Consider the following 8,788-nt stretch of genomic DNA (forward strand, 5'->3'; position numbering starts at 1 on the left):
GATTAAGTATAATATATCCACACAGTGGAATACAAGAGAGAGAGAATTAGACAGTTTATTATCTTTATAATTAAAACAGCTCCAAGATACTACGGAAAGAAAAAAGAGAAGCGATAAATACAGCATACTACCTTTAATGTAATAAAGATATTTACACACATACATGTATGTATATACATATATGCTTCTGCATTAAAAAAAAACTATAAAAGGATTTTTAAAAAACTATGAAAAGTGGTTACTTGCTGGGGTAACGTGGGAAAAAACAGAGGTATACAGAAGCAGGAAAATAAGAAAGATTTTCACTAAAATGTTTATATTTAGGTTCTGTTTTCAAACCATTTCACTGTGTCACTTATTCTCAAAATTAAAAACAACCAATCAAATTACCGCAATATAAAAGAAAAAACAAAACATTATAAGCATAGCCTATATTAGAACCTCTCTTCATAGAAGACAAGCATTTCTCTAAACCACCCTAAAGAGTATATCATCAACAGTAAGGCCTATGGAAGAAGTAAACAAATTCTGAAGATACATAGCCCACCTAGATGCAATTATGGCCATCCAATTAGGAATTTTCCCTGCTCAACAACCTTGTAGTTACCTATGCTAAAGAGTCATGATCTGATCAGCAGGTTCACTCTATTAGAATTTCAAACCATCTGCCCCAACCTCTCACTAGTATACTTGTTGCTAACAGCAGGAGACAGCTCACTCTGCTTTGGAAATTCTGTTATTCCATGTTTTCATCCTTTGACACATTTCTTTCCTGTCCCTTAGAATGTTTCTCATCTCCCCAGTTCTAACTTTCTCTGGAAACTACAACAGTAGCACCCCCTTATCCATGGGAATACATTCCAAGAGCCACAACGGCTACCCAAAACTGCTGCTGCTGCGAAGTCGCTTCAGTCGTGTCCGACTCTGTGCGACCCCATAGACGGCAGCCCGCCAGGCTCCCCCGTCTCTGGGATTCTCCAGGCAAGAACACTGGAGTGGGCTGCCATTTCCTTCTCCAATGCAGGAAAGTGAAAAGTGAAAGTGAAGTCAGTCGTGTCCAACTCTTAGCGACCCCATGGACCGCAGCCTACCAGGCTCCTCCATCCATGGGATATTCCAGGCAAGAGTACTGGAGTGGGGTGCTATTGCCTTCTCCGACCCAAAACTGCCAGCGGTACCAAATCCTATATAGACAATGTTTTTTCTTAGTATACAAACCTATGGTAGAGTTTAATTATTTAATTAGTCCCAGGAAAAGATTAACAACTACTAATAAAATAGAATAATTATACTGTAAAGTTACGTGAACAGTGGTCTCTCACACACATGAATTATTTTATTGTACAAATTCAATGTCTTTTTCATCTTAATTAAGCACTTACCATGCACTGTGGTCATAACTATTGCAGTTTGAGGTGCAACACAAAACACACAGGATTTTATTTCCCTTCTTCACAATTTCATGAATAGAAGATTCAGGTTCGTCCCTACCGTAAATCTTAGCAGCCTCGACATTTTTTCTTTTTTTTCCTCTCGCACCCTTTCACTTAGGGCAAACACGTAGGGCTTATCATTGGCATGTGCAAACAACCAGGCCAGCAGCACTACCCTCGCGCTTTGGGGCCAGTATTAAGAGAAATAAGCGGGACTCCAAAACAAACGCGAGACTTCAAACCCAGGAGAGTATGGATCTGATAAGCAAGATGGCTGCGGAGTGAGTTAGAGCGGAAACGCTCGACTCCGGACGGATTCTCAGGAGCAGGACAGGGAGAGACTTCGTCAAGCTACTTCAGAAAGGTTTGCAGTTTCAAACGTATGAATTATTTCTGGAAGTTTGTCTTCAGTAGTTTTGGACTGTGGTTGACTGTGGACACTGTGGAAAGCAAAACTGTGGAGAAGGGGCAACTACTGTACACATATTTATTCAAAAATTTTGTCCTAATTTCTCTGACTGAATATGGCAAATGATACATCTGCAAAATTCGCTAGTTTATTGCCTGGTGTATAACAGGAAGACAGAAATGTTCGATGAAGTTCTGAATCCTAATAGAACATTTCTTATGTCTTTTTATGGTACTTGATAAATTTTGTTGCCATTATAATTATTAATATAATGATTTTACTAGATTTTGTGAAGAAGGAAATGCCTACCCACTCCAGTATTCTTGCCTGGGAAATTCCATGATCAGAGGAGCTTGGTGGGCTACATTCACTGGGGTTCCCAAGAGTGGGGCGACTTAGCAAGTAAACAACAACACTATATTATAAGCTTTTAGAAGATAAGTATCGAGGGGCAAGGGTTTATACAAGGAGTGTGTGTGTACTCAGTGGCTCAGTTATGTCTCACTCTGGGACCTCATGGACTGTGGCCCACCAGGCTCCTTTGTCCTTGGGATTTTTCAAGCTCTACTACTAGAGTAGGTTGCCATTGCTTCCTTCCAGAGGATCTTTCCCACCCAGGGATCGAACCCACCTCTCCTGCATTGCAGGCGATTCATTTCCACTGAGCCACCTGGGAAGCACATACATGGAATGACTGTCGAAAAGTATTTTAAAATTCAGTTTAATTAAAACATTTGCTTCATTTAGACCTACTCTTAAACTGATATTGTTTCTGTCTGACTACAGAGCTTAGAAAGTTTAAGTAAGTAGCACTTTTGTTCTTATTTAAATATTTATTTACTGGGCTGTGCCAGGTCTTGGTTGCAGCATGCAGGATCGATTTCCCTTACTAGGGATCTAATCTGAGGCCGCTGCATTGGGAGCCAAGAGTCTTAGCCATTGGACCAGCAGGGAAACCCCAAGTAATGCTTTTAAATGTTACCCTATGTGGCTGTGTAATGGTTTTCTATGGCTTTCACCTCTAAGATATGAAGTTCCCTTTCTTCCGAGGAAAGAATTTTAGTTCCTCAGTGTGGAGCCCCCTCTTTTCAGCTGAGACTCCATGTGTTTCAGGGGAAGGTGGCTCATCAATGCAAGAGCGAGCCAGTTACCCAGGCCTGGTCACTCAGGGTATCTAAGTCTCAAAAGCAGTGAGCGGCTCAGCATGGTCACGTGACCCGCTCTTATTCAGTCAGATCTTAATCTGAGGTATCTTTGCTGTGGTGTTGGAGAAAAGACATTCTTTTGTAGAAAGTTTTCTGAAAGAGTGAGATGTAAACCTGAAGCCTCTTGGTCAACTTAGTGTGAGCTTCTGCCAGAGAGTGCTTATAGACAAGCAAGAACAAGAGCCAAGGAATGAATAAAATGATCTTGGTAATCCTGTGTGAGCAGCTGGGTCCAGCCTGATTTTTCTCTCTGGATTTTCAGTTATACAAATCAGTGCCTACCTCTATTCCCTAGGGTAATTTTAGCTTATTTTCTATCATTTGCAAACAAAGGCATTTTATCTACTATAAGCTGAAATTTAGAATAATTATAAGTACATTTTATAGTTTAGTTAGATAACATTATCTTGCAGTACAAAAAATACGGTACCCAAAGTGCTCAGGGTATTAAATGATATTTAAAATACATATGTAAAACATTGGATTAGGTTAGTTTCTAATTGTATGAGAATAGCAAAATACCCTGAAAATATAGTACAATTAATTTTCATCCACTGCAGGAAACATATATATTTCTTTAGGTATATCTTAACGAAATGGGCATATCTCTGTGATGGACCCTTCATGTAAAACATTCTCTGGATATTCTGAGTTTAATTGCCAGAGACAGGATGAATGGTTAACAAAACACTCTTTATCCCCCCAGATGTTTCCCCCAAACTATTTGTCATGGCATTAGTCTCCTCACTTGAGACCGAGTCCTCAACATTTAGCTGTTCCCTTGGATCTTGTCTGCTGAGAGAACTTATTAAAATTCTACTGAGAGGGAGGGGAGTCCTGAATTACAAGTTACAAGAAACAAAGCTCTGGAGTCTTCTCTTGTGAGCATGGATTCTTTTCATCTGATGTCCTAACTCCTGGAAAATAGGATGAGTACATTTTTTTAACAACAGTGGGAGTGTGATGGAGGGAAAAAAAATAAAAAGTACAGTCTGTTTCTTTAGGTACCAAGGATGGTTGACCTTAGGTTAGGGACAGAGTAGGCCACTCTAGAGTAGAGCTTTTAAAAAGAATAAGAGAAGGAATATCAAGGGGAGGGTGAGGCTGTCTCCTTTCAGAATTTTGCTGAATCCTGGCCCCAAGTGAAAGAGCATATTTTTCTTTAAAAAATGACTTTCCAGATGAGAACCTCTGCTTTGTTTTTATTTCACCAGAATTTTTTCTTATTTACTTAAAATGCATAAAGTTATAATAACCTATAGTAACTCATTTGTAATTTCTCTTAAGATTTCATCTGTACATTCCAGAGATAACACACAACTGGTTTCTACACTGTGAGAGCCTCTTAGTTTACATGTATCATCTCTACTTGGTGCTCTTTATAATTTCATAATAAGTATGTTTAATTAATTCTTAATTTTACACGTAATCCAAAAAATATTTGCATTTTAATTTAATAGTTTCTGCAAGAAACAATCATTTAAAAAAGAATTTGGTTTTTAAAAAACTGTAGTGGACTTTTCAGTACCAAATGCTTATGTAGATATTCATTCTTGCTAATGTGTAAGTACTACATATGTTTATTCATGTGATGCTCTTTTATAGTAAAATGAAATAAAGTAATAACATATCAACCAAAACTATCTGAATTATAAAGCTTCTATAAATGTAGAGTTTCAGAACCATAATATTGAAGACAAATTTAAATAAGACTTTCCATTGTGAGGAAATGCAGTAAATTGAAAAGCTCATCAGAATATCAAAGCAAATAAATATTAGCAGGATTCTCTTATACTCTAACAATAAAAAAAAGTATTGAACATCAAGTCCTAATCTCTTTTTTCCAAGATCATTTTAATAGTCAACAAGTAGCTAGCTTCAGTATTGACAATTGAAGAGGTCTTAAAATGGAGTGTACTAGTGTAACTAATAATTTCCTACCAAATTGACCACACTGAAAATCATTTATGTGAGCCTTTCAATAGCAAACAATAAAAGAAAAGAAAATTGTTGTCACTTATCAATCCTGTAACCATTTTTTAATAACATAAAAAGATAGTTTGTGGGGACATCATGTCCCCCATCCAACAGCACAATAAAAATGATATTATGGAAGAGCGTATCATATCTGGAGCTTTTATTAAAATTCCTTCAAAAATCTACATTCAGATTTATTTTAGGTATTTGTCTCTGAGATTAGCAATACTTTTATAATTCTCATACATGTTACATGTTACAGCACACAAAGACATTCTGTAAAATCAAGAAGTCACTATAAAAGAAAAGTTCTTCTCAGTTTATGATTAACAAATTATTTTAATTTCTAAGGTTATTGTTTTGGAAATCTCAAAGAAAGAAAATTATATAATTACCTAAATAACAGAAGGATATTTCTAATTTGCCTCTTTCCCAGATGTAATCCTCTGTGAAGTCATCTGTGACTTCTTTTTTAAATGTAGCATTTTACTTATGAAATAGAAACTTGCCCTCATTTCACCCTGTATCTTAAATAAAATTTACAGGAGAAAAATCAAATGTCATGTTAGAGAACTTTCTTTTGCATTTTGGAAGCTTCCTGTTTTTTAATAGCCATTTAATAGACTACAGATTGAATAAACTACACCTTTTCAAGGGTTTCTCAGCTAACTTTAATACAATACAGTAGTTATCTTTCACGCTGCATGCATGCGATTCAGATGTTATTTTTACAAAATGCCTTTTTATTATCTAGATCATGAAGAGTGCACATTTTTATAAAGCAGTCAAAGATACAAAGTCTCACATTTTCTCTCATAGTTAGTTTTTGAAGCACTTTGAAACTAAAAGTATACCTTACTCTGTTTTTAATATTTTCCTATAAAATCTTAGTGTGATATCTTTTAAAAACTTTATAATTTAACTGTTGCAAATTTAAAAAACAATATTCTTCTCTACACTAAAGGAAACAAATTGATGTTTCAGTCACAAGTGAAAACGGTACAATTCTGTTGGAAAGGTTTGTATGTTGCTACTGAAGCACAGGATACTCTGCCAAATATTTTCAATTTTAAATTGCATGTTTAAATACAAAGTAAAACTCACTTACCTTTCTCTCAGTGCCGACTTGTTACTGGAACTTTTATCAGCTTCTAACTGCTAATGAATCTTTCAACAAAAACGAAAAACAGTCAAGTCAAGTCACATGTCATAAGAGTAGGCCTAGGTTGGATGCTGCTTAATTTCAGTACTGCAGGAAAAAAATAAAAGGCGGGGCAGTGGAGGGGCGGGGTGGAGTGAGCAGAAAAAACTTTTAAATAAAACCACTTCCTGCGCAGATACAGTTAACCACACACATCACATCATTACTTGATTTGAAGAAATTGCCTTCTATAGTCAACGATATTGTTGTTTTCCAAGGTGATTTTCAATTTTCAGACAACGCACAGTTGTAAAGGTTTCATCAGTTCTGATTTAATGGGGCAAAATGTGCAATTAAAACTTTAGCAGGGGGAGGAGCAGCCTGCTAAGCCCTGGGAACACTTCCTCTTTCTCTGCCTTCTAGCAAGGGCTTTACGCCTAAAGCCTGCTCTCCTCAGTGGACTGGAACAAGTCTGTATGCCTTCGGAAGGCTCTGTTTATTGGCTTAGGAAGCCAAGAGGCCACCTGCATTGACAGAGATGGTGCTTCTGTGTGACTCACGGAGGGGCCCAAACAGAGGTGCTCCGTTACTAAGTTCTTGAGGCTTTGGACAGCCTGCATTAGGACTTGGGAGAATACCACCCGGGGCCCTGCGGTCACCTGGAGGTGGGGCGGTGAGAGGCACTCATCTAGAGCAGGCTGTGACATTTGCTCTGGTGGTGGCTCTCTTTCTGGTGTATTCTCTGTTTCCTAAGTGGTTCTGAAATCTGCTAAGGGGCTTTTGATATGGCTGAATGACTTTTTGTGTGGCCTGACTTAAAAAGAAAGAATAAAGGATTCAAGGGGTATCATTTTTGGCATGCTGCTCTGTGTCCATCTATGTCAAACTTTAACCAGTCCAAGACACATTTAGGGTGGGAATGGGAAGCTCAAAATGACTACAGGGTGTGTGTTTTTATTGAACCATGGAGTTTTAAGAATAAACTCCTGGATGTCCAAGCTTGGCTGGTTTTGTGAGATTTGTAGGATCTTCACGAAAGGAAAGCTTTTCTTCCAAATATCTGAGAAAATTAAATCAGAATCTCTTGTCATAAAACCAATTAGACTAGAAAAATCTGTGTAATAGTTCTCAGTAATGTGGAATGTTTGGCACACATAAAGAAAATCTTTAAAAATATGTTTGGTATTTATGGCCAAAGATAAGCATGGCATGTTCCTGCAAATTAATTTCTCTAGGACTCTCATTTTAAAAATCATATTTCAGATCTACCATAGAACTTACTGTCAATTGTCATTCCAGGATGCACCTTTTTAAGTTTTTAGAGCCCTGACAGTTTGTACTCAACTTTCCTCAACGTTGTGGAGAAAATAGAAACAACATGATACTGAAAGGGAGGAAATCAGGTTTCAGGCTTCAGTTCTGACACTGCTATTTATTTAACCTTGGCCAAGTCACTTAAATTCTCTGGAATTCAGGTTATTTGTCTCTGTAATACAATATACAAATAAAAATATCTATCTCCCAGAATAAAATTATTGGTTGGTATACTCAAAAGCTTCCCAGGTGAAATCTGAAAGTAGGCCCGATACATTGAGAGCAAGAAGAGAACAAAGAAAGAGACAGAGCAATCTAGAGTGGTGTGTGCCTGCTAAGTAGCTTCAGTTGTGTTTGGCTCTTTGTGACCCAGTGGACTCTCACCTGCCAGGATCCTGTGTCCATGGGATCCTTCAGGAAAGAACATTGGAGTGAATTGTCATGCCCTCCTCCAGGGGATCTTCCTGACCCAGGGATCAAACCTCCATCCCTTTATTTCTCCTGCATTGGTAGGCAGGTTCATCTCTAGCACCACCTACCAGACTGGTAGATGGCAGATTTTTAATAAGCAAGGGAACTCACGTTACAAGGATTGTCTTGGGTGGCTGCAAGACAAATAAATCTTTGTACTTGGCCCCCAGAATCTTAAAAAATTTTATATAGAGGATTTAACTGGGTTCAGTTAATCCTGTAGTCCATACGGTCCCAACAACACATTGCTCTCTCAGACTCTGTCCTTAAAAATGGCTCCCACTATGGGAACAGTGGCAGAAACATACATTCCAGGTCAGGGGAGGAGGTGAGGAGCCTCTGATTGCCTTGGTCCAGTTTGTGGTTCAACCGGAGGTCACATTCTCCCAGCTACCTCCTCCAACAAAAAGTAAATGGAGTTTAATCTTCTATTTAAAATGGATAGCCAACAAGGACCTACTGTATGGCACATGGAATTCTGCTCAATGTTATGTGGCAGCCTGGATGGGAAGGGGGGCTTGGGGGAGAATGGATACTTGGATATATATGGGTGAGCCCCTTTTCTGTCCACCTGAAGTCATCACAACATTGTTAATTGGCAATACCCCAATACAAAATAAAAAGTTTAAAATAAAAAAGGAAAAAGAAAAAAAGATTTAAATATTTTGTACGTAGTAAAGATAGGCAGATATTAGCATGAGCTGGGAAATGCTGCTTCCTCCCAAGAAGCATAAAAATATTCAGTACATTCTACTTGATTTAAGCCTTTCTAAGTCCAAGTCCTTGGTTCCTCAGTGATGAAGAATCTGACTGCCAGTGTGGGAGACATTGATTCGAT

General features: G+C 37.9%; 1 protein-coding gene across 1 annotated transcript in view; it reads right to left on the reverse strand.

Moving 5' to 3' along the window:
- The window catches only part of ARHGAP15 (Rho GTPase activating protein 15), a 677,082-nt gene extending 670,805 nt beyond the window's left edge, over window positions 1–6,277 (reverse strand). Inside the window, exon 1 of the mRNA XM_070476258.1 lies at window positions 6,133–6,277. The gene's annotated coding sequence lies outside the window, so the exon portion shown is untranslated. The remainder of the gene's footprint in view (window positions 1–6,132) is intronic.
- Window positions 6,278–8,788: the final 2,511 nt, after the last annotated feature.

This window comes from Odocoileus virginianus, chromosome 13 (genome assembly GCF_023699985.2).
Source record: "Odocoileus virginianus isolate 20LAN1187 ecotype Illinois chromosome 13, Ovbor_1.2, whole genome shotgun sequence".
Lineage (NCBI taxonomy): Eukaryota > Metazoa > Chordata > Mammalia > Artiodactyla > Cervidae > Odocoileus > Odocoileus virginianus.